Source organism: Piliocolobus tephrosceles, chromosome 10, assembly GCF_002776525.5.
Source record: "Piliocolobus tephrosceles isolate RC106 chromosome 10, ASM277652v3, whole genome shotgun sequence".
NCBI lineage: Eukaryota > Metazoa > Chordata > Mammalia > Primates > Cercopithecidae > Piliocolobus > Piliocolobus tephrosceles.
In genome coordinates this window covers 24620015-24645876 of record NC_045443.1, presented here as the reverse complement: position 1 = coordinate 24645876, position 25862 = coordinate 24620015, and the positions used below count along the sequence as shown (strand labels likewise).

At 37.7% G+C, this 25862-nt stretch overlaps 1 protein-coding gene across 7 annotated transcripts in view; it reads left to right on the top strand.

Annotated features, from left to right (window-relative positions):
* Nucleotides 1–25862, top strand: part of SOX5 (SRY-box transcription factor 5) — a 1029303-nt gene that overhangs the window by 191701 nt on the left and 811740 nt on the right. For 6 of the 7 annotated variants that reach the window (XM_031936285.1, XM_031936283.1, XM_031936282.1 and 3 more), the window contains exon 3: nucleotides 2066–2142. The gene's annotated coding sequence lies outside the window, so the exon portion shown is untranslated. Of the gene's footprint in view, nucleotides 1–2065; nucleotides 2143–8954; nucleotides 9153–25862 lie in introns of those variants that run through there. The other variant, XM_031936284.1, reaches the window with a different exon arrangement.

Genomic DNA, 25862 nt, shown 5'->3' with positions numbered 1-25862 from the left:
CATGGAATAAAATCCATTATATTCACATTCCTGGGCATTATGCTGAGCATATTCAACATTTCAGTAGGATCTTTGGGATGGTCTGACTATTCTGTCTACCAAATTGTTATTTGTTTAAAAAAAATTAACAAGGTTGTAAGCAATCTCTTGCAGGGAACAACCAAACCACTTAGGAGAAGCACAAGGAATATGTGATTTAACTAGTATTTTGTTAGAAAACCAGTCATTTTGTTGTTGTTGTCTTTTGATAGAATCTTGCTCTGTCATCCAGGCTGGAGTACAATGGCACGATCTCGGCTCACTGAAACCTCTGCCTCCTGAGTTCAAATGATTCTCCCACCTCAGCCTCCCAAGTAGCTGGGATTACAGGCGCATGCCCCCATGCCTGGCTAATTTTTGTATTTTTAGTAGAGACAGGTTTTCACCATGTTGGCCAGGCTGGTCTCACACTCCGGGAATCAAGCAATCCACTTACCTTGGCCTCCCCAAGTGCCGGGATTACAGGCATGAGCCATCGTGCCTGACCAAAACCAGTACATCTTTTAATGAAGTTTATTTGCTAACATCTGACCCTGAGAGATCTATTATTAATAATCTTTAGAAATTTCACTTGTGTGATTCATTCATTTCTAAATGTTGCTACCGTTCACATTACCAAAACAAAACAAAAACCCCAAAACAATTTCTTTATCTATTATTGGGAATAGGGAAGGAATGGCTTTTACTGTTTGTGTGAGAAAAAATAAGCAATGGGATGTAATTTATGTGTAAATATCAAGTCAAAGTGAATTTTAACAGTGAGGTCTTTGTTAATCAGTTCGCTTGAGTGGTGAAGTAAGCTAGCTTTCAAAGCTTTTTGAACTTTCTAGATTTAAAGAAGAAAAGTGGGCAAGTTTAACTAACTCTACAGTTAGCGTCAAGATTAGAGGAAGCCAGTTCTCTGCACAATATAATCCCCACTTCTGACATCAATTGCAGGTTTAGGGGGTTCCCAAAACCATCCTTGGCTTCAACAATTGGCTTGAAAGACTCAGAATGCATTGAAAGCTGTTATACTCACAGTTATGGTTTAAGAAAAGGATACAGATTAAAATCAGAAAAGAGAAGAAATATGTAAGGTAGAGTCTGGGGAATTATCGGAGACAGAGCTCCTGTTGTCCTCACCGTGGAATCAGGATATGTCACTTTCCTGGCATCGATGTGTGATATAGAGCATTGCCAACCAGGGGAGCTTACTTGAGCCTTTGGTGTCTGGAGTTTTTACTGGGACTTGACTACATACTGTCCCTTACATGGCTGACCTTTAGTCTCCAACCCCTTTTGAATGTTGGTGTTGGGCTGATAGTTTTAGTTTCTGGTCTCTCTGAGAGGCAAAACTGATACCGCTTGGCCCAAACCACCCATTGTAAATCACATTGTTACACTGTTCAGTGGCCAAAGCCTTCAGCCAAACAAAGACACTCCTATGACATTTTGAGTTCAGGAGATCACGTTATCGTAGCTGAAGGCAAATGCCCATCTCTTTGGCCAAGGTTAATTCTTCCCTCCACTAATGAGGAGTGAAAGGGGAAGATGAAGACAGTATACTGTGTGTCAGACAGCATGCTAGGCATTGTTTCCTTTAAGCCTTTGAACAACATTATTAGAAAGAGACTAGAGTTACCCTTAGTTTACAGACAGCTGGATTTAGCAAGATTAAGTAATTTTATCCAACACTATATACATAGTGTGGTGGAACCAGAGTTTGTACCTCTGTTGGCCTAACTCCAAAGGACATCTCAGACACTTCGCTGGGTTGCTTCCACCGAAACTGAAAGAGTATAATAATATGTAATAGAATGACCATTTAGAAGCAATTATTCTCAAGAACTGAGTTTTTAGAATAAAATTGTCATTTAGATTTATAAGAATGTGCAGTGCTCCTTTAATAATGTAGGATATAGGGGAAGAAGGTTGATATATGGATGGTTACTTCATTGAATTCATACCTTCCAAATGGAATCCAATCAGCACTGTACCATTTAATGAATTGAAACTCATTTATGGGGTGTGTGTTTTATCCCAGGTGCCGTGCTGGCCATTGGTGACCCAAAGATGATGAAAAATATGTTCCTGCCCGCGAGGAGTTAGCGACCTACTGGGGTATGTACAATGCTTATTTTGTTATTTTTAATAGGATGTTTGTGTTAAGTATTGTGTAGAGAGCTAATATGTAAAAAGTATTTGGCAAATAAATTTTGCAAGTATTTGGCACAATTTTTCCTTTTACTGAATGTACTAATGCTAAACAAGTTGATAATTTGGAGATTGTTGCTCATATAACCAAATCTATTAAAAACAGGTTCAATTTTTGTAGATTCTGTAGTAACAGGGCAGATTAAATTTTAAAAAGCCACCGAGACTTGTCTGTACTTCCTACACTTGTGTGTACTTGAAGGCAAATGAAAGTAGACTAGAAATGCCACCAAAGCACATCACACATTAGCAACAATGTGCATTTCTTCTTTACACATATAATATTGACTATTCTGCTTTTTATTGGTTACTTTATTCATAATTACTATCTTTTCATCTTCTCCTACTTCATCAATTCCTCCAATCGAGCAAAGTCTATACTGGGATAAAATATGTCTTTCCTTTCTTAATTAATGTTGATTTTTGCCAAAATATATATTTTGAGTCATAATAAAATTTATAATAGTTTCTTCTTACAGTAAACCATGCAGGTTGCCGTGAATAGTCTTGAAGAACTAAATATAGTAAATGCAGTAAATATAAACAAAAACTATTAGATTCTAATGCTGCTTTCTATATTTTATAGCTTATTGCAGGGGGATAGAATTAGAAAATAAGAAATATAAGTTGAACTTAATTTCAAGTAGTTCTAGAAAATGCTACACAACTCTAACAAGGATGAATTTGGATATATTTAATAAGTGTTAATACACTATTTAGATTGAACATCGTACCTGCTGAGAGTGCAGTTCCGATCATTTTTAAAATGTGAGGAAACCAGGAAAGAACATGTCTCTTTTCTTGGCAATATGATTTTAATTTTTAAAAGCATTTAATTACATAAACCATATCCATCATCTTTGCATAGATAAATGTTGTGGCAATTTTTTGAATGAACCTCTTGGTTTCCTAAGGAATTATGGATACACCATAAATTTACAAATGAAAGGCCATTCATCAGAGTTATAAATATGAGTGGTTCCCGTGCTGATGCCCATGTAAACTTAAAGTGGTTTAATATCTATTGGCTTTTGTGTATAGTTAGTACTGAGAAGAATATAGATATTGTCATACTTACATGGTGTCACAACATTGGCAAAGTGGTAGAACAACATGCAATATTTTTTGAATAGCGTGGCATTTCTTTGAATTATTGCTGGCAACAGAACATAAATCAGCCTTAATGATGGATATTCCAAAGATGTTTATTAATCTATTCATTTAATTTAAGATACTCACTCTTGGCATTTATAGAGCCAGCTCATAGGAAGTGGCAAGTGCTTCTAAACCTCAGAAGTTACATTTAGGGACCCCGTTATTATGTCAGCTAAGTCTGGTTGCAATTGAGATCAGAATACATAAAAATTATTTCCTGCTAATATCTGCTAAAGATATTTAAGCAAAATTGATCTTCTTGTAAATGTCTAAACAAAATCTCAATTTGTTTCACCATTGAATGAAACTTACTACATGGCTGTCCATTTGAACTCTTGTTTTCAAAGCCTATTTTTCTTCCTTTTTTTTTTTCTTTTTTCCTTCCCCTACCCCTTTCCTTTCTCTCTGTCTTTTTCTCCACTAGAAAATAATCCTGCATTGTGTAAATTTGATTGAAAAGGACTGGAAAACTGACAAAATTCCTCTGTACCAAATTAATGAACAGCATATGGCATATGATTTTGATAATATGTATTAAGATTAAAGACAGCTAGGATGGACGGCAGTCAAGAGCACAGAGTACAGAGGGAATTTACATTTGGTAGGAAAGGTCAAAGAAAGCCAGTAATAGTTACACTGAAGAAGGAGTCAGCTATGCAAATATTATGGAGTAGGATAGTATGAATGTGTGTGTATGTGCTTTACTAACATATGAAAAATTCAGGCACAGAGCTAACTTCTGAATTAAAATAATGTAAACAGAATTCAGTTTCTCTCCATCTCTCAGAGTCCACTAATACAGCCTCAGTTTCTGACTTCATTTGTTAGTAAGATGGTGGCAGGGGCATTGCTTCAGCTGTAACATCCTCTCAGGCTTCAGGTCAAGCTGAAAAGGAGAAGATGCCTTTCTCAGAAGCCCTATAAAAAGTGTCTTTGTACTAATTTGTTCTGATTAGATCACTGAATACTCCTGTGCCCGTCTCTTGGAGCAGAGAGCAGAATCACCTTTGTAATTTTCCATGGACTAGGCATTGGGTTTGTATCCCAGAAGGAAATAGGGTACTATTAACTGAAAGAGGCTGCATTAATGCTAGGTAGCAAAAAATAAATGGATTGCTGCCAGAAAAATCACAATGGGCACATATACGTGAAAATTTGCATATCATTCTAGAAGCCTTTGGGTTTCCTAGCAATCTGTGGGTTCTAGGATAAGAAACTTGAATAGTGACATTGGATCTATGCCTTCTAGAACCAACAAAAATAGCATTGATACCATAGCCATCCAGGATAATGAGTTGTTACTGGGACTATTTCCTGAATAAAGAGACAAAATGAGGATAATATGTAATGAGTAGTTTAAATGATAATACCAAATTAAGAATAAAAGCAAGTTACATAATTTTGTTAACTGAAGTGGAAATGAGTGGTTCAGCCTTGGAGGTGCTTCTTTACTAGTATTTGTAGTAAAAAACTAGGCAAATCTTTTATTTAAGGTAAGCGCTTTATACTGGCAACGCAAAAAGACATATTAGGAAAAGAAGTTTTCTTTGATTCAATAGCTTTTATTGTTATAGAAGCCTTTGTATCCCAAATCTCTTCAACTTCAGTTAAAAAAGTAGTAATCAAGTCTATTAAAGTGAATTGTAAATAAAATCATTTTCAATAATTATATCAAATTTTGTGTTTGTTAGCTGATTTTTTTCTTCTTGTCCATATTTTATTTTGGAACATGTTGATGAAGTCACTTATTTTCTTAATAATTATTTTTAATTGAGTAATTTAGACAGAATTGATAGAAGATATAAGTCAATCATAGGAAAACATGGGTACTTTTTAAATGCCTACATGGCGATTATTTATTTTTCTATGCAATTGGGAAGAAAGTAACCTTTTAACAAGGTGAAGACAAGAGTAGCTCTCACTGAAATGGAAGTCATAATTATGCTTTATTGTTCCATAGATTCCTTAGTTTCTTGAAAGAAGGAATCAGCCTGGAGTTTTAAGTTGCTTCACTTGAGCATAACAGTTTTTCCTCTTGAGCAACTCAAAATATCACTCAAAAATGGGAAAAAATTCCTTGTTTACCAGATATTTTTAAGGAATAAATTTGTTAAAGAAGGTACAGTATGTCACCTTTTGTCTCTTTGCACAAATGAAAGCCCTGTGAATTTAGCACTGTTCCTCATGAATGGATAAACTTTTGAACCAAAATCTTCCATTTTTACTAAAATGAGTTGTTACTTCTCCTCAAGTTTAATATACCCAAGTTGCAGAGAAATATATCATTTTCCCCCTACCAATTAATGCCACTGAAATACAGCTGTCATGGGGGATGATCAGTTTTCAAAATACTTATACAAAGGCCATAGTGTATCTGATTATGAAGATTAACATGTTATTTGGAAAATAAACTCTTTCCCCAAACCTCTGTTTGCCACCAGTTCTTGCTTTGACTGAGACGTTCATGGATTTCTGATCATTCTGTGTGTATATAGATTTTGTTTTGTTTTCCTTTCTAGATTACAACGTATCTTTACATAGTGTCAATTTTCTGTGAGTAGAAAAGAGCAGGTAGTTCATTTGCAGAAAAGTGATTTACAGAATTTCTTGCTATGCATTCCTTCCTTTGATTTTCAGTTCCAGTTTTAATTTTAACCTAGCTAGAGAATTGCTTATCCCCATAGTAATATATCAGTCATCAATAGAGTTTGGAGGAAAAGCAAGTTTCTCACTTATATGAAGAATAAAGAACAAATGTATTCATATATATATATGAAAAAGTGTTAAGTTGTTCTTCAGTTTTGGCTGACACAAATCAGTGGATATTTTTAAGGCTGTAGAGTTAAGGCAAGAAGACTATGTCATTCTTGTAGTCCTTTCTAAGGACAGAAGAAAGAGGATCAAAATACTGTAAGAAAAATCCAAACCATATTTTTGTCATGTGATGTCCAATTTGGCTGTGTGGATGTGAGTTTCAGGTAAACTTAAATGCATTTACAGATGTGAATTATAAAAACATTTCCTATTATTAATTTTAAGGGCTTTTTAAGGAGAAGAATGAGTTTCATTGAGAACCCCAAAGCAGAGATTACTAAAGACAATTGCCTCTCTGAATAGGACATGAGCTAAGGTGTGAACAGAGGGAGAATATTCACATACATGTTTTGAGTTTCACTTTAGGACTCTTTTTTTTTTTTTTTTTTTGAGACGGAGTCTCGCTCTGTCGCCCAGGCTGGAGTGCAGTGACCGGATCTTGGCTCACTGCAAGCTCCGCCTTCCAGGTTTACTCCATTCTCCTGCCTCAGCCTCCCGAGTAGCTGGGACTACAGGCGCCCGCCACCTCGCCCGGCTAGTTTTTTTGTATTTTTTTAGTAGAGACGGGGTTTCACCGGGTTAGCCAGGATGGTCTCGATCTCCTGACCTCGTGATCCGCCCGTCTCGGCCTCCCAAAGTGCTGGGATTATAGGCTTGAGCCACCGCGCCCGGCCACACTTTAGGACTCTTGAAAGCTTCGGTCACTGATTGGGATTTTTCTCTAACTAGGAGTCAAAGAGACAAAGAAGCTAATCTAAATAATCTTTCTCAGGTTTTCTAAAAATGCCTGCAGATGAAAACATGTCAGACAACTGATCCAATAGGGCCTGAAGGTTTTCTGTTTGTTTGTTTTAAATCCATTCTTTCCTGAGAAGGAAATAAAAGAAAGCCTGAGGTTGGTGACAGATTTGGGCTCTTGCCACATTCCCACCTCACTTTCATGGACATTTCTCTACTCCAGAGGAAGTTAATATTTTCCAGAGATGTTCCATAGGTATTCTAAATCATACTACAGACACCTGCTCCTATATATGGGTATGTTGTTCACCTAAGATGAATCATACTTGATTTTTTTTTTCATGTGCTTCCTTTAAAAAACCTCATTAATCACAGTCTGCAGAATTTAGGGGGAAAGTTGGGTTAAACAGTTGACACTGTTTAATGTAAATGATTTATGATTATTCCTTATGTATACACAATAGGCACTTTATAAATTAGATTGTCCTAGGAGTAACATGATACATAAATGTTATTGCTATAAATTCTACACTTGGCTATATATTTTGTATCATGTAACCAGTGGACTTATAAATGCCGACTATTTCAACCTGCTCTTTCTACTCAATATTGTAAATGGTGACTTAGGTAAGCCCAACTGAGATGTATACAGAGGCAATCAAATTGCAAAAGAACAGGACATGCTGGCACCGCTCCAGCATGGCTTCTGGCTGTGTTCCAGAAGTGATGGCAGAAAGGAGAGAGAGACGGGAAGGTGAAACTATGAAATATATGTAGCCAAAAAATGAATCTAAATGATTACTAATTTTTTTTTTTTGCCCAGTAAAACCAAGAGTCTGGTGAGACAGAAAAGGGGAAAAAGCAGAGCAAACAGGAAAAAAGCATTAGTAAAACCAATGTATTAAAATTTAGTTAGATGTTATTTCACAGGTGACTTTTCATTATTTAACATTAAGGATAAAGTTAATAGGTCTGTAATTATAAATGTTTTAATATCAATAAATATTTCATGTATTTTTATACACTGATAGAAATAATATTTGATTACATGTTTTTGCATTTCTGTGAATGATGAATTTGAGGAATTGGGTTTTGCAAATCACTTAATTCTACTGGTGGATCAAGACACTTTATTATGTGTATAATGCTGTTATGCTAATAGCCCTCTCCCCCCCCCCTTTTTTTTTTTTTTTTTACTGTGGTTTCTTAGCTTACTGTGATTTTCTTTCTGAGATCTTATAGAATTTGAGAGAAAAATCCGTGAATAATGGGTCATTTAGATCCAACTAATTGTTAAATATCAAACTCATCTAAAGTATTGAGTTAGAGGGCAAAGGGTAGCACCTATAACTGACCAGCCAGGTTAATATTAGTTTCCTGGTGTCGACTCCTTACCTGATCACAGAGTCCTAACATCAGGGCTGATTTGAGTTGTACTATGCACTAATTTGTGTAAGGGAGAACTGGGCTGTGAAGAATTCTGTTTTGTTTATAGTATCTATTCTGATAGTGATTTTATAGTCCATTTTATAGGCTGAGTGTTCCAGTTGATTCCCTCTCCCCACGCCCTCTTAAGTATTAATGTCTACACAATTGATCTGGTTACCCGTGAAGTCAGTCCAAATCGGCTGTTACAGTGACTGAAAATACAAGATCAGTAATTTTAAAACCTAGAGGTTACTGTCTTGCACAAAAGGACTAAGTCTTAGCAGGAAATCCCCAAGTGAAAAGATGATGGGACTTAAAGCACTCCATATGTGTGACTTGTAATAACAAACATTATGGTTTTTGGCTGTGATATTGAAGGAAATATCCAAAATGTGCCCCTTATGACTTCTGTAACGTACTTTTAATTGTCATACTCTGGAGCTATCCTGGTGCATGCATGGGAAAGAATATGCATATGCACATATCTCTATATTTGTAGGCACTGTAGTCAAAACACTTATTTGCCTAGCTCACTTAGCTGCATAGTTGACTTACCCACCCACCATCAAACCCTCTAGAGGAAATAGGACAGAAAGGTCACACAGAAGCCGTAAAGCCAATGATCTCTTATAAAGCAGTTATTTAGGTTCTCAGTGGCACTGTTCATCTTCTGGAAGGGAGATCACTCCATTCTCTGCCCATCCCTGTGTCATCAGCATAGCTCTGGATGCTTGGAGTAAAAGAAGAAAGCCTATTCTACCTTGTTGCTGCTGTACACTCAGGTAAGCCTCAACTGAAATCCCAGAGAGACTGCTGTACCAGACAGGCTAGACTATGGGGAGATTCTAGTGCTGATAGAGATCTTTACAGGGCTCAGTTCATTTGTCCTGCCAATTTTAACCGCCGTTTAAAATTCCACTTTTTCTTATAGGAGGTTAAATTTAAATGCAAGACCTGTAGATTTATGTACATGTGCATGTGTGCGTGCACACGTGCACACATACACACATAAAATCTGAAAAAGTCTCATCACTGTTCACTGTTTGTTCAGTGTAGAATACTTAGAATACCTGTCATTTACTGAGGACTTTCTTTGTGCCAGGAATTATTCTTGGGCTTTGCTTGTATTATATAATTTAAGCCTCCTACAGTACCCCTATGAAACAGGTACTATTATTATACCCACTTTTTCAGCTGAGGAAATAGAGACAGAGAGAAATCGAATAACTTGCCATGGTTCAATAGCTAGTAAGAGGCAGGGCAGGATTCACACTCAGGCAGAGCAATCTCATGGCTCAAGCACACATTTTTCTAGGTTGATTTATAAGCAACATGCAGTGCTTTATATATGAGAAGAATGTACTGGGGCCATCATTGAGCAGGAAATGGGATCCGCTTGTTTTTATTGTAGTAATGGTCATGTATCTTCCTCTCTCAGGCCATAGTGTGACCAATGGCAAACTTTTTTTGAGAGAGCCAGTCAAAACTACATGGAATATTCTATGGCCACAGAAGAGAAAGGAATGTGCTGGTCGATATGAGGAGCTGACCTAAGACCTTGCTTTCACTATAACCACAGTCAACAAGCGGGCTAATGAACCATAGATGTTTAGTGTGTCATCAGCGTCTTTCAATTTTGTCATCCTGGGTAGCTACCATCAAGAAGGACGGAGTGCCCTCTATGAATATGTATTTAGTACTAGATATAGCAATTTATTCTTTTGAAGAGCACTTTATCATTTTAGTTTTGATAAATGTATAAACAATAATCAGTAGTTAGGGGTTTCAGGCGAAAATGGATGCCATTATTAGTGATTTAACAAGTTTTCCTATGAATTCCATGTGTATCACTGAGTCTGGATCCTGCGACCCAGAGATGCATATATCCAATTTTAAAGCAAGAGGCTTTAAAAGCCTCTTGCGCTATGAACCACTAGGATCTCAGAACTACAGTAGTTACTAATTTCCAGACTTTCAATATGTAAAATGAAGTACTCACACAAAAAACCTTGAGGCTGCATAGGTCAGTACATTTGCTTAAACTAATAATAAGATTAGCTTTTTCAGTTGTAGCTCTCCTTTTCCTATTTGCCTTGCTAACAAGGCCTTACTCCTGTTCAGTTACCTAGTGCCATGATCCCTCTACTTTTTGGACTTTTTATTATAATTTGAGCTGATTTTCCTAGTTCACGTAAAGAATTTCCATGAGAATAATAAAACATAGGACTATTCAATAAATAACAATGATGAAAACATAAAATTTCACCCAAACTGGGCAAAAGTGCATCTCATAGCACAGAATTCCGTAACATTTTGAAATTTGGTCTTTACAGATATTTTTCTCTGCCTGAAACATGTGTGCTGGTTCTATTTATATAAGGGAATAGTGACATCCTGTGTGTAGCTAGACTAATTGCCTCTGTAATTAACCTATTTGAGAAGGAAGTTACACAGAAATAAAATATCACTGAGTACTAAAAGAGGCAATTTTGTTTTAAAGCAAACTTCTAACTAACTTTACCAAAGGCTGTGGATAAAACAAAAAGATTCTGTCTCCTTCCCTTATTTTATTCAGCTTCTCCCTTCCCTCCTTCCCTGCCATCCTTTTTCTTTTCTTCCTTTTCCTGTCTTTATACAGTTCCACTAATCCTCTTCATTTTCTGCCTATGACTTTTATTCCCCATATTATAAGCTAAAAATCTAGTTGTTGTGAGTGAAGATTCTATTTTTCAATCCAGAATTAGGGAATGATGTAAGTGTGGTAAAAAGAGACAGCATTTTTGTTTGCAAGGCTATTCAAATGTCTTTGCAGGTCAAGAGTAGGTAGGATATGTGTAGAATCATTTGAATGTCTTACAAGCTGATGCCAAAAAATCTTCGCCTTCTTTATCCCTTGATAAAATATGTATTAATTAAATTTAGAAGAGAGCACAAGAGCATGAAAAGCAGGGTTTCTCTTGACTTCTTAAAACCAGAAATTATTGGAATGCAGTATGTTGCAATAGCCAAAGAGTACAGTTTTTGGAGTCTGAATTATTCAGATCTCATCCCAAAAGAATGGCTAAGGGGGAGCAAGAAGAACAATTTCTTCCTCCATGCCCATTTTCTTTAGTGCCCCTTGTAATCATTTCAAAAGACAATATGTGGCCAAGACATCTGAGAGAAGAGTGGGAGAAAGCAAGAGCAAGATGTATGTAGAGAAATTAGTCAAAATTATCCTGCGGTGACGTACCCACCAGACAACAGCAAGACCAGAGCATCAGGGCCCTCACCCAGCCTTAACCTCATGAGTAATCCTCTGCCTCATAATCAAAATGATATTTTGAATCAGATTGCTTAATGCTTTTTTTATGGGATAACATGATATAGTTTTCAACTCAGGTAACTAAGTTTGTATTTTGCACATTATACTGACTGAAAAAGCTCAATTTAAATTTGTCCCTACTACCAAGAAGAATTTCTTGAAATATATGAGAATTTGAAATATATGATTTGAAATATATGAGAATTTTAAGCCAAAGCAAACGTAGTCACTGCATTATATACTGATTAGCATGGAATAGTTGGAGAAGAAATGTTTCTGGGATTCAAAGCATGGTGGACTTGGATTCCTCAATTTCCAGGATATAGTTTTGATGCCTCAGTTTCTTTATCTGTGAAGTGGGGATAGATATATACCTCCTTTCTAAGGTAATCATGAGACTTTAGTGAAGAAGCATGTATGCAGTCCTATCCAGAGTGCCTATACATAAATGCTTAATAAATAGTAGCACATATTATTTTCGATAATATTTGACAAAGCAAAATGATTTCGTTAGCAAATAGTTGATCGTAAAGGTAATTAACTATCTGGTTGAACTGTTCTTCAAGTGGATTTGATTAATGACCTAGGCTCACCATTTATTGCTTTGTGATCTTTACTGTAGTAACCTTCTACTTTTACTGATACTTTTTATTAGCAATAACTAAATTTCCATTCTTGGAAGATAGTGAAAGGACAATTTTTTGACAGTTAATTATTATTTCTTGGGAAAGATACAAAACAAAGAGGAGAAAGGAACACTTCAGAGAGTTTTTCTGTGCATCACCTTTGTGGTTAATACTGTAATGACTGATGATTATTGGATTGCAAAGAAGGCTTCTTATTGGTAAAAGGAAATCCTCAATTTTATATAAAAATAGTCTTTCGATCCTGGCTGTTTTGGCAGTTGTGCTAATTAAATGTAGTATCTATAATTATTGAGGTGTCCCATATTTTTACACAAACCTCCCATCTGTTTTATTGGTGCTTTTCAATAAGATAGCAACTCAGAAAACCATCCTCTAGAGAATCAGATTCAGTTGCTTCTTATTATCGCAAAATAGCTCACTCATCCATTCAACAAATATTTATTGGATGCCCATTACATGCCACACACTGTGCCAGTCTTGAAAATATTGTAATGAACAAAGTAGACAAGGCACGGGTTTTATAGGTAGACAGAGGAGGTAGGTAACCCAAAACAAGGGATTATAATAAAGTATGTAAGTCTTAAAATATAGAAAATTTGGTGTTTTGGTAAACTGAGGCATACAATTTCAATAGTCTTTATTTTTTTTTTTTGAGATGGAGTCTCGCTCTGTCTCCCAGGGTGGAGTGCAGTCGCATGATCTAGGCTCACTGCAACCTCTGCCTCCCAGGTTCAAGCAATTCTGTCATCCTCCAGAGTAGCTGGGAGTACAGGCACATGTCACCACGACCAGCTAAGATTTTGTATTTTAGTAGAGACGGGGTTTCACCATGTTGCCCAGGCTGGTCATGAATTCCTGAACTCAGGCAATCCACCTGCCTCAGCCTCCCAAAGTGCTAGGATTACAGGTGTGAGCCACTGAGCCTGGCTGAGGCATACAATTTCAGTTGTGGTTGGTGGGGTAGGAGTAGTCTTATCTCCTTTTAATTTCTGTAGCATTTTCCCTGTGCTTCCATTAGAACCTCCTGCTTTGCATTCTAGTTCCTTGTGATGATGGCATCTTCTCTAGACTGCAGGATTCTGAGGAGGCAGGCAGGATACACGCGTGATTCTCCTTCGCGTCTTTACACAGAACCTACACTCATGCACTGCATATAATAGGCACTAAATAAATGCTATTGAAGGCATGCAGCAAGGAAGAAGTCCTAAAGGCCTGTTTCTCTTGTCTTAAAAAATTTTCTTAAATATTTCACCTTGGAGTTTCTCCTCCTTGGTGTTAATGATAGTACAAGAAGATAACCCAATGAAAGTCATGATTTCTCCCCAGCACGCCCCACTTACCTATTAGTCTCTCAAAATTTAATCCACACCAAACTTCTCTGGAAGAAGTTAATTATTATTTGTAAGACATTCACAGTTTGCTCTGCAGAAGTCTGACTTTATTTGCCATACGCAAATAAGAATGAAAGAAGCATCTATTATTTATGGTACACATTGGGGTGTCATGATCAGCCTTTTTTCTCTGCCACTGGATCTGTCAAAAGGGTAAATGTTTGGGATGGTCAGTGTCTAGTTTTAAAACGTCAGAACTCTTCATTAGTTCATAGAAAGATACAACATGTAACCGATGGTTTAGTATTCATTTGCCATTGCTTAAGTCCAAGTATTTGGAAACCCTACAAAATAAAATTAAATTCAGAGATTTTTTTTTTTTTTAAATGGGCAAGTAATCCGCTTTTACACAAAAAACCAATTTGTTAATGAAGAAAATTCAGTACTGAGAAAAGATTTGGGTGAAAAGAATGAAGTCCTTTCATATTCTTCTGGTAGTAAGCGAGGTGTGCTGAGATTGAGAGGCCTGGGCCTGGCGTTGCCTGCGAGCTGGGGTATAATTTAGTGAGCTGACAGGAGGAGTGAAGTATCTCCTCAATATCTGTGTTTGGCAGAAGAGATGAATGCAGACATCAGGAAACAATGTTTAAGTGTTTTATTTCCTTATTTCAGCCTGTCAAACTGTCAGTGTAGTTAATGGCCACCAAGAGAGAAAGAGAGAGAGAGGAAGGAGGAGGAACAGAGAGAAACAAAGGTGCTATGGAATCTGAAAAGAAAGAAACCAGAAAAGCATTTGCATGTTTCTGTGGCATAATGGTCAGTCAGACAAAAAATAACTCACTATATTCATCTCTTTACTAAAGCCAGATGTGCTGGTTCCCTACCTACCATCCCCGCACCTCTCTCTTTCCTTCCTTTATATCCCTAATCATTGCTTCACTTAACTTTGATCTCTGTGTTTCCGTTCACTGGAGTCTAGATTGATTATCAATACTTAAGGGATTATTTTATACTATATTGGTAGTATCAAATTTTGCTCAGTTTTTCAAGTTTGCTATCTTGTTTGTATTCTGTGGAAAATCTGATATTAATGCTGTTTAATAAAAATGTCCACTTTTATGTGAAATATCTCCCCTTTTCTATCCTTTTGAGCATTTTTAAATCCACAAAGAATAAATCGGGCTGGATTTTGACCAATTGCATCTTTCTATTTTTTTTCCTAAAAAAACCCTCAAAGTGAAATGCCTAAATCAGACATTTTATTCTTAGGAATACCAAACTATTCTAAATTTCCAGAAAAATCTTAGCACAGCCAGGGATTTCTATTTCATAATAGGGAAGTATTTATATTAGATCTTTTTGTATCCGGAAATAAGTAATTTTTCCCCAGAAATAGAAAAGCCTCTTATTCACCTCTGTGTCAAACCTTGAATTTAAAATCTTGGAATTCATACCAGTGATGAATACTTCTCATAATGAACAGTTTCGGTTGCCTTTAAACAGAAAACATTTAATTGGGAAAAATAAACAATTTGTTTTTAAAATATCGATGTAAAAATCTCATAAAATGATCTAAGGAAAAGTATTGTGGGGTATTAAACACAGTGGGCCCTGAATCTGGCCTATCGTCAAATCACCTTAAAGACATTTTAAAATGACCTTGGGTGCCCCCTTCCAGATTGCTAGGATGTGTATCTGCAGGGAGGGGGCCCAGCATCTGTGTGTGAAAGATGCACCCCTCACCACACCCGCTAACTCCTGAACCCAGGTGATACTGGTGATGAGCTGGCTGGGAACCACACTATCCTGACACTGCACAAAGCATTGCTGCCACTGCTGCAGTGAGCTCTATGAATCTGCCTGATTTCTAACATTTTCATTTACACATTTGGGGCCAGTCACAAGCTTTCGGGGGACAAAGTTTGTCATCTCTATACAATTTCTATGACCTTTTCCAGCCCTAAAATCTTGTGACTTCATTACATTAATGAGATTTTAAAATTTTAAACTTAGTTAAAATACACATACATTATTTTATATTAGTTTTTTTTTTTTTTTTTTTAAGTTACTAGAAGGAAACAAAAAATGCCCAAAAGTCAAAGAATCTCCCCTCTCGTCCCCAGTTTGATTTAAGTATCCTTGATTGGGCCTCTTATTTCATGATACCAATCACACAAATGTAATCATTAAAATAAAAATGCGCTGCTCTGCCCTTTAGATTATCCGCTGCCAAACTGAACGCTTCTCTACCCATCCAAACTTGCTTATTACACAAATGATACGACTAGGCATCCTGTTGTGTTAGAGACCAATGGTCACCTTTCCTATCATTTATCTTTGATATCTTGGGTGGATTTTGACCCCTAAAATATTGTTCATCTGTCAGCTTCTCTTTATCTCCATCACCATGTATCCTGGGCCAGTACAGGAAAGCCTGGATTCTGGAATATCCTCCCAATTGAGAGTCTTTCCAAGGAGTTGCTCTGCTCCAGTCAATACTCTGTACTTGACAAAGATTTTAAACCTGCACATCTGATCATAGGTCTTCTCTCATGGAAAGCTATCAATGGCTTTTCGTCGTGCTGAGGACCAAAATCTACAGCTTGGCCTGCAAGGCCCCATATGATCTCCCTTATCCTTCTCCCCTGCCTTCTGCAGAGCAGACCCACTGGCCTCCTTCAGTTTCTCACACATGGTACACTCCCTTCCCAGCTTAGGGCTACTGAGGGTTTTGTTTTGTTTTTGTTTGTTTGTTTGTTTGTTTTCTGCTAGGAGATTCTTCACCTCTAGTTCCTTTTCAGATCAGCTGAATTGACATTCCCTCAGGAGAAGATTTTCTGATATTCTAGACATGATTGGGTCCCCCTGGTGTATGCTCTCATAGCATACCTTGCATTTTCCTCCAGAGCATTTTTTCACAGTCTGTAATTTCATATCAATAGAAATGGTTAGTTTTAACCTAATCTGTAAGACTATAAACTTGGTAAGGGTAGGGATCTTGATTAATTTGTTCACCACTGATTTCCTCATTATTCAGTGTAATACATAGTATTACATAGTAAGTTCTTCAAGTGTTTGTTGAGTAAAAGAATAATGAGGCAACTGCTCCCTTATGCAGGAAGACCCCCATCCCCAACACATACTCTTCCCAGCCTTTTAGTCCGTGCAAAGCATTATCATTTTTCTATAGCAAGGAATGGCGACACCTCAATCTGTCTGCACTTTGCATTCTCTTTCCCAGAAACATCTGAACTCCTGGTTTCAAAGTTTTCTGTACTCCTCTGAAGTTAAAGAGGAGCGTGAGAGCAGTTGCTCTAGGTCTGTTGCTTCACTCTTGAAAAAAGTGGTGCATGGTTCTACAGAGGAAATATGGGTAGAGTAGAAACCCTTCCATAGTTACAGGAAATGAAGCCTCCAGGTTCTGGACTCCCCCGTTTGTTCGAGTAAAGGGTTGCTTCATAGAGGGTAGATACATCTCAGATCTGACTCGGTGAATCAGAGTGTCACATTCCTGCCTTGACACAACACCTTCACACAGGGTCGTGACAATAAGGGCAGTTTATAGAGCCAGATAGGATTTGACATATGGAGTTAGTTACAGCAGGGTATTTATTACCGTCTGCATCTTAAGTATGTCATATTCTCCATACAGTGTAACGACCTGGGAAACTGGAGCCCCTGCCATGCACCTCATGCATTAGAGGGCTCTCTTCTGGCTGTATCCCCATCCCCTGGGTGTGTGAGAAATTCATGAGAACCCATTGTAGCCATGCTCCAGGTATCTCATACCTCATAATTCTTTGTCCAAAGTCCTTGTACCTGCCATACTTGCCAGTGAGGTGCATGCACGCTTCTTCCATAGTCTGTCTTTCAGAGGTCATGCTCTGCCACTGGAGTGTGCAATTCTAGGCTCAAGCATGGCCAAGGGGCAGCTGTTTGAGAAGGACTGGTCACAGAGAGGGAAGGCGCCCATTTGTTCTCTTGTCCTGGGTCTGCAAATGTTAGGGAGATACTTGATGAGAGCTTTAAGGAGAAGGTATGTAATAAGAAGAGAACAGAAAATGAAGATCTGAGGAACATAACATCAAGTCCTGGACAAGTTAATATTTGACTAGATAAACCAATCAGTGCCTGAGTAAAATAACTTTTGAAAAGAGAAGTCAACTGGAAAAACCAGAATTAGGAAAGTAGAGTTTCGATTTTTACGGTATGGCTCTCACCTCTAGCCACAGCCAGCCCTGAATGTTGGGACATTTGTTCTGGAGAGGAAGGTCACAGGAATGATCATGACATGAACCTGCTGGAACCCGTTGTTGTGACTCCACTGAAGCCCCGTATGTTATTCAACTTTTTTTTTGAGAGAGAGCCATTTGAGGACTGCTTTGTATTTGTTTCTCATTATGTAATCAATATATAATCTATTCCCAACATTTTCAGTAGTCAAGTAGAGAGAACTTGTTATTTCCATTACTGGGTGGAAAAATTAGCACTCTCCCATGTAGCCAGTCAGTAGCATAGTTAGAATTCACTATTGTGAAATCACCAGTTAGAACTCACTATTGTGAAAACACCTGCCCATTCATTGTTATCCTAAGCTCATAAAATCTCATACTGCTCAAAATCTCCAAATCTGATACTATTGGACAACACCAAGAAGGATCACAGTGTGGGACTTCTTTGCTTTCAAGATTCTTAAACCATTTCCTTCAATAGGCAGCTCTCTTCCTCTGAGCCAGCAGCTTTCTCTTTTACAGCCCCTTTAGAATCTTTCACAAAGTTGAAAGAGCTGTAATTTTAAGGTAACTATTATATTCAAGACATTAATGACCTGGATCACTGAAAATAACCATGGTAACAGGTGAGAAATCAAAGATAGTTAATTTAATTGCCACTGAAAGAAAATAAGTGCAAATAATCTATAATTCTTCATTTCCAATATGTACATGTTATTTTCTTACTGCATTAATTACCCAATAGTTAGACAGAAATTATCTAGTTGTTGCTCTGTGACTCTTCATTGTATTCATGTAATGGTTTTCCCTCCAATAACTAATCATTATAATTTCTTACCTCAGCAACTTAGGCTGCCATGACTGGGTAACATGTTCATTCAGTTGACATTAGCAATTTTTAATAACAATAAAAATGATACTTTACGTATAGAGAAAAGGAATTAAGCCGTTCTTTCAACCTAGTTACCTAAAGGCCACTCCAATTCACTGCCTCTCTACAAACTGCTAATGACCTGGCATTGCTTCTTAGAAAGATTTCAGAACTCCTTTCAAATTCTTAACTCTTTTTCTAGGAGTCACTGGAATATTCCTATATATAACTAGGAGGCATGTTTAGAATCACTGATAGAGATATTCGATAATTTACATGTCTATTCTGGGTCAAATCTTTTGCTAGACTGGAAATACAATGGTCTCCAGGACAGAGATGGGGGTACAGATGATAAAGCACAGAATCGTGACTAGTGAGCAAATTTATATAGTTTTTTTTTAAAGTTTAATTTAATCCAGATACTCTACAAGACAGTAGATAGATGGTATGTACATTTCCAGACTGCATGGAAAAATCTTGTAGTATAACAATATAAAGGATAATCTGTTGTATAATTTGAGGTAATATCTACCACTTATTGAGTTCTTTCTTTTCTTTTCTTCTTTTCTTTCTTTCTTTTTTTTTTTTTTGGATAGAGCCTTGCACTGTTGCCCAGGCTGGAGTGCAGTGATGCAAACTTGGCTCACTGCAAACTCCACCTCCTGGACTTAAGGCAATTCTCATGCCTCAGCCTCTCAAGTAGCTGGGATTACAGGCCATGTGTGCACCATCACACCTGGTTAATTTTTATATTTTTAGTAGAGATGGGATTTCATCATGTTGTCTGGGCTAGTCTTGAACTCCTGGCCTGATGTGTTCCACCTGCCTTGGCCTCCCAAAAAGCTAGGATTACAGGCATGAACCACTGCACCTAGCCTTATTTAGTGTTTTCTATATCCTAGATATGGTCATTTAATGCTCACACACATACACACATCGCCTCCATAGTGAATTCCCTTATCTCCATTTTTCACATAAAAAAGCTAAGGTTAAAAACTGACCAGGCCGGGCGCAGTGGCTCATGCCTGTAGTCCCAGCACTAGGGAGGCCAAGACAGGAGGTTCGCTTGAGCCTGGGAGTTTGAGACCAGTCTGGCCAACATAGGAATAACCCATCTCTGTAAAAAATACAAAAATTAGCTGGGCATGGTGGCATGTGACTATAGGCCCAGCTACTCAGAAGGCTGAATTGGGAGCATTGCTTGAGCCTGGGAGGTTGAGGTTGCAGTAAACTGTAATCATGTCACTGCATTCCATCCTGGGTGACAGAGTAAGACACACTCCATCCTGGGTGACAGAGTAATACCCTGTCTCAAAAAAAAAAAAAAAAAAATTGCTGACTGAAGTCACTGGAGCAAGTAAGTAAGTAAGAGGGAGCAGATCTCTGTGGTGGCTGGGTCCTACACCCTACTAAGTTCTGAGGTTTCTACAGAAGGAACAAACAAGAACCTTCTCAGTGTTGGCACTTTCAATAGTCAGTGCTCGGTGAATAGGATATTAAATTTTCCTTGATTCTGTTGCCTGTTTTAATTACAGACTACACCAAAACCATTTCAGAAAGAATCTGTTCCATCTTTTAGATTGGTTTCTCAATCTCCTTTGGCAATTTTGTCTCAAAAACTGCCCCAGAAATAAGAAAATGAATGCATGAGCAAAGGTAGATAGAAACATGCTAAAATGGAAATATAGAAAGAAAAGGTGTCAGCAAAGATGTGGAGAAATTGGAACTCGTCTATGCACTGTGGGTGGGAATGTAACATGATATAGCTGCTATCTAAAACAGATAAATATGTTATCCCTCAAAGAGTTAAACATATTATTTACCATATAATCCAGCAATTCCCATTCTGTGTATATATCTCCAAAAGAATTGAAAGCAGGGTTTCAAAGAGATATTTGTACATTTATGTTAATGAAAGCATAATTTACAGTAGCTAAAAGTAGAGGCAACCAAAGTGTCCATTGGTGGATAAATGGATAAACAAAAGGTGTTATGTACATACAACAGAATATTACTCAGCTTTAAAAAGGAAGGAAATTCTGATACATGCTACAATATGAATAAGCCTTGAGGACATGATGCTGAGTCAGATAAGCCAGTCACAAAAAGACAAATACTGTCTTTGTGAGTATTCCACTTATGTGGGGTACCTAAAGTAGTCAAAATCATAGAGACAGACAGAATGGTCGTTGCCAGGGGGTGGAGGGAGGAGAACAAAATGGACTTATTGTCAAATGACTGTAGACTTTAAGTTTTGAAGGATGAAAAAGTTCTGGAGATTGTTTGCATAGCAGTATGAATGTACTTAATGTGACTAAACAGTACACTTTATAATGGTTAAGGTGGTACTTTTTGTGTTCTGCATATTTTACCACATGAACAGTTTTTTAAAGGAAGTACAGACAGAGGGGAACTGGGGAGAGGGGATGAGTTAGATCTCTGAGATATGAATGGTGCTGAGGAGGCAGCTCCGTCAAAAGCCAAAGAGCGAGGTATCTCCAGACAGAGGGATCCACAAATCTAAATCCCTCAGCTGAGAAAGAGCTGGGTATGTTTCAAGGAAAAGGAAGCTGTATTAGTCCATTCTCACACTGCCAATAAAGGCATACCTGAGACTGGGTAATTTATAAGGAAAGAGGTTTAATGGACTCACAGTTGCACATGGCTGGAGAGGCCTCACAATCATGGTGTAAGGTGAAGAAAGAGCGAAGGCATGTCTTACATGGTGGCAGGCAAGACAGCGTGTGTAGGGAAACTGCCCTTTATAAAACCATCAGATCTCATGAGACTTACTCTCACAGGAACAGCATGAGAAAACCCACCCCCATGATTCAGTTACTTCCTACTGGGTCCCTCCCATGACACATGGTGATTATGGGAACTAAAATTCAAGATGAGTTTTGAGGGGGACACAGCCAAAGCATATCAGAAGTGAACAGAGCAGGCTGGGTGTGGTGTCTCACACCTGCAATCCCAGCACTTTAGGAGGCCAAGACGGGCAGAGTCACCTGAGGTCAGGAATTCCAGACCAGGCTGGTGAACATGGTGAAACCCCGCCTCTACCAAAAGTACAAAAATTAGCCAGGCATGGTGGCATGTGCCTGTGATCCCAGCTATTTGGGAGGCTGAGGCAGGAGAATCACTTGAACCTGGGAGGTGGGGGTTACAGTGAGCCATGTTCACCCCACTGCTCTCCAGCCTGGGCAACAGAGTGAGCTTCCATCTCAATCAATCAATCAATCAATCAATCAATCAAATAGGAGTCAATAGAGCAGCAACATAGTGGCATGTGATGAGCTTGGAGCAAGGTAGGCAGGGTCTGGTTATAGAAGGACCAGTAGACAGAAGAATTTGGGACTGCATTATCATGACATTTTGGCTTTATTTCCAAGGACTCTGTGTCTTAGGAGATCACAAACTTTAGAGTATCCATTTTATTTCAAAACTGGTAATTGACACACTTCTTAATGCCATGATTCAAATATCTCTCATTGCACAAAGACTCATTTTAAAAATATTCAGAAGTGGCGTGTTAACTTGGTGAATTTCTGGTTTTTTTTTTGTTTGTTTCTTTTTTAATTAGCTATATTATCTCTGAAGCAATTGCAACCTGAAAAAAATTCCCTTTGAATCTGTCTGTCTTGGCAAAATAGCAATGAACCACTACTTAACACACTGCATTCATTTTATACTTGAAAGTACTTCAAAGCATCTCTGGAAGTTTTCTGGGGCCAGGTCGGTTCATCAATTCTTACTACAGTGATTTCAGAGACTCTGGAGGCCCTAGTTTAAGTAATTAGTGTTGCTAACTTTGCTAAAAACTGGCACTTCACTTAGCAGTTTCAATTCACAACAGATAGTCTAATACTGTAGTCACATCCTACAATTGTTAACGTACAGAATTTAAAAGTTTATCAAAGTGGCAGTTGTCATTTAGATACATTTTCTTAAGTATGTTTTTAAAAAGCAAAGGTTGCTTAAATTCAAACATGTATTTTGTCATTAAATCCCCTTATACACTTATTTCCTATGATGAAAATGTCATTATTTAAAGAATAGATAACTCTAATTTCAAGAAATCTATTGTGTATTATTGTGATTATAGTTAATGAGATTTTTTTTTGCTTGAAAACTGCTTAGAGAGTAGATTTTAAGTGTTCTCATCACGATAAAATAAGCATGTGAGGTAATGCACATATTAATTCGCTTGATTTAGCTGTTCCAGAATGTGTATATAGTCATCCCTGGTTATCCTTGAAGGACTGGTTCCGGCACCCCAGCAGATATCAAATTTCAAGGATGCTCAAGGTCCTTGATATAAAATGATATAGTATTGCACATCCTCCCTTATACTTTAAATTATATCTAGATTAACGTATACCAGCAAATACAATGCCTGTACATCATTTCATTCACATGGATTCAACTTAGTACTTGGTGCATGGTGAATGCAAGTTTTGCTTTTTGGAACTTTGGAATTTTTTTCCCCAAATATTTTCTGTCCTAGATTGCTGAATCCATGAATGCAGAACCCATGAATATGGAGGGCTGACTGAATTTATCAAACATCAGGTTATACATCACAAATTTTTACAAATATTGTCAATTAAAGAAAAAGTCAGGCATGGTAGCTCATGCCTGTAATCCCAGCACTTTGGGAGGCCAACGCGGGTGGATGACAAGGTCAGGAGTTCGAGACCAGCCCGGCCAACATAGTGAAGCCCTATCTCTACTAAAAGTACAAAAATTAGCTGGACATGGTGGCACGCACCTGTAGTCCCAGCTACTTGGGGAGACTGAGGCAGGAGAATTGCTTGAACCTAGGAGGCGGAGGTTGCAATGAGCCGAGATCATGCCACTGCACTCCAGCCTGGGCAACAGCATGAGACTCTGTCTCAAAAAAAAAAAAAAAAAAAAAAAAAAAAACTCTAAAAATAAAGTATTGATAACTCTGAAGAAGACCCATCCATTTGAATAGACTGTGAATACATTTATGCTATATTCTGCATAGTACTTTTTTCTGTTTCGTGTATGTTTGGAAATTTTATCCTCCTTTGAAATACTGTTCCCTGCTTTTCAAGTTCAGCATGGCACATGGTTCTGAAATACTTCTCATCTGACTTTTCTTAGCACATCTCACCTGACATTTGTCTGAGATTATCAGTAATATGGAAGGATTCTGGGAAAATTTCCCTAAATGCATGGATGACATTCGTTTTCCCACGTTTCAATAAAAGGACCTGAATCTAGAAGATTGGAAGTTTGATTTTGAAGTAATGCAGAAATACATTCTTAACGGGATGACTTGAACAGTTGAAACTTAACGTTGATGAAGTATAAGTGTATTTGGATCAGATAAGCAAACATAGAGACAGGGTAGTGTGAGTGATTTATGGAACCTGGCCTCCCTTGTTTACACTAATGCGCAGTAGTAATAGAACAGAAGGAAAGGTGTACCTAGAGAGCAGCAGAATAAGTGTGCAGCTGCTGTGAACAAGCCCCAAACAAAGCCAACAGTGCCTGAATGTCATTCATTCTCCTTCATGACAATTCTATTAATGCCTTCAGTGAAGTAGGGATAAACTTCACAGTTTATCCATGTGCAACTTAAGAATTTTAACTACTTAAAAGAAATAACATGGAAGAAAATAGTATTTTAGAGTATTTTAGGTTTTAGGATGAATGGTTAAGTGCAATCAATTCTTTCAAAATTATCAATATTAATTTTATACTTTTCCATTTGGAGTACCAATATTCACAGTCTTATTAAAACTACCTCTGGTAATAATTCATCTAATCAATACACAGGTGATGGTCAAAGGGATATAAAGACCACTACCCTGTTCTCAATTAGGTTTTAACTAGTTTGGAAGATCCAAATGAAACATGAAGCAATATAGCAAGAAAGTGCTTCTTTGATAGTTAGTGGAAAAGCAGTGGAGAAAAAGTGCTAGATGGACTGCAGGTCCCTGGAGAGGGTTCATCGACTAAGAACTTGAGCTGGCTTGGAAGTTGGTGTAGGCAAAGGAAGGCTTGAAGGTTTGGTCAGCTGAAGCCTTAGAAAGTGAAATGCCTGGGAACTTTTAGTATTTATGTTAAAATACCTGTGAATTTTGCATTCTGTTCCACAGTATAGCTGAATTCATTCTAAAATAAAATGTATATGCTATGGTGAATTTATTTAATTTTGTTTTCTGTGTCTAGTATATCAGAAAGTTATGGCCTGTTTCACCTGTGATGTTCTCTTACCCCGTACACCACCACATATCCTCAGGAGTATGACTGACCACTCCAGTTTGAGAAGCACCGCTGTGCAGGATGACAGTGCATTTAAAGGGAAGAACCTTTCCTTAGCTATTAGCATGTAATTGACCTGAGTTAATAAGAATTTCTTTAATCCTTAAAAGACTTTTGTGTGTACACTTTTTTTTATATGAGTTTGATGGGCTTTATAAGCATCCCAGGCTTCCTTTTTATACTGGGGCTCAGACAGTTCCATGTGCTGATAAGAGTACATTTTCAATAAGATGCTCTATGATTGGGTGCAAAATCAACATCCTCCCAAGTTTTGCTTTTAAAGTACAAGCCTTTGTTTTGTATTTCTGTCTGAAGCTTTTTTGACCTTTGTCAAAAATATTTTTCAGTTATTCAGAGCACATTGGTGTGCTCTAACAGGAGACCACCCAAGCACATCACTTTCCCTTGGCAAATTCCACTCCAAATGAGGAGCACAGAAGCTTCTCATCACTGGTGAGAATAGTCATTTGAATGTTTGAAAAAGGTTAAGACTCTTCTGTCAGGTCACAGAGGCTGGTCTCTGTGGCTTTGTATTGTCATGTTTCAAGGTGTGACAGTGGCACGGCTGTGATCCGTGTTCATCGCCAGTGTGGAAGCTTGGACCAGGAGTCCTAGTCATGCCAGAGCTTCTCCCTGACGTTGTTCCCATGTGTGTCAGGTACCAAATCGCAAACTGGCTGAGCAGCAATGAGAGCACACACGGAAAGGATAAGGAACTTAAAAGGAATTTTAAGCCACCATTTGTATTTTACGTGATTTTTTTTTTTTTTTTTTTTTTTTTTTTTTTTTTTTTTTTTTTGAGACAGAATC